At 51.7% G+C, this 1,142-nt stretch overlaps 1 non-coding gene across 1 annotated transcript; it reads left to right on the forward strand.

Moving 5' to 3' along the window:
• Positions 1-497: 497 nt before the first annotated feature.
• TRNAL-CAA (transfer RNA leucine (anticodon CAA)) lies at positions 498-616 on the forward strand. Its single transcript has 2 exons — positions 498-535; positions 571-616. It is a non-coding gene; the product is annotated as a tRNA-Leu (tRNA).
• The last annotated feature ends 526 nt before the right edge of the window (positions 617-1,142 follow it).

Here is a 1,142-nt window from a genome sequence, read left to right on the forward strand (position 1 = left end):
ATCACGTCTTCATCCACTGTTGGGAAGGGGTCTTTTTCTGGGACGTGCTACAAAGGACTCTAAAAAAGGAGCTACCTATAGATCCCCACGGAATCAGGTTTCTGCCAGTATATGACGACGAAGGTTTCCCGTACGACCTGATCATGCTTACGGGCCTCCACAGTTTATGGCGCGCAAGAATGGCGGGTTACCATTGTGACCCGGATGCCCGACCGGCGCGTCTGTACTTTTGTGAATCCATGCAACGGTATGTGGAAGTGATCAAGATGCAACAGCCTGTTCCTGAGTGGCTGTCGAGGGTTGAACCCCTTACAGCACTAAAGGAATTTTAATCCGACAACGTCGTGCCACAGTAGCGGACGGCAGCGAATGTAAATATTACTGTTCCTTGTTCCGTTTGTGTATTCATCCCTTTTTGCTTCTTTGGTCTTTGTTTATATCATTTAGGAATTTGTGTTGTGTTATGTCGAGGACTGGCAATAAAGAAAAAAAAAAGTGTCAGGATGGCCGAGTGGTCTAAGGCGGCAGACTCAAGGGAAACCTTGCCCAGCGATGCGGGATACACGAGAATTCTGGTCCACGTATGTGGGCGTGGGTTCGAATCCCACTTCTGACACAATATTTTGCGTTTTTTATACCGCGCTGTACGCGCCGCTCACTGCACGCTCTTCTCACGTGATGTATACAGTGTCAGGATGGCCGAGTGGTCATTCTGCATCCGGCAGCCGAGCTGTTCGGATCGTAGGGTCATGGCCTCTTCCGGGGCAACGACAGCGACCACTTTTGGTCGCGGAAACAGGATCACCGACGACGATAAGGATTATCCGTTTATTTTGCCTCAGCTGCCGAAAGGACGAGTTGCCTTTAACACCGTGTTTTTACACGGTGATGTACGCGCCAGACCTTACAAGGTCGAAGATTTTAGAGACGCCCTTCTGCCGACGGGACTGCTGCCGGACGTGGTATGCATAGGGGCGTACCAGATAAACCACGTCTGGGCGGTGACCCTGTCTGACGCCACTGCGACGAAGCGCCTCATGGCCCTTAAGGAACTGCAAGTGAAGGGAAGACGGTGTGTCATCGTGGACCCGCAAGAGCAGCAGGTGAAGCTTAGGCTTCACTGGCTGCTCTATGGCGTTGCA

The sequence above is a fragment of the Dermacentor variabilis genome, chromosome 4 (assembly GCF_050947875.1).
Source record: "Dermacentor variabilis isolate Ectoservices chromosome 4, ASM5094787v1, whole genome shotgun sequence".
Lineage (NCBI taxonomy): Eukaryota > Metazoa > Arthropoda > Arachnida > Ixodida > Ixodidae > Dermacentor > Dermacentor variabilis.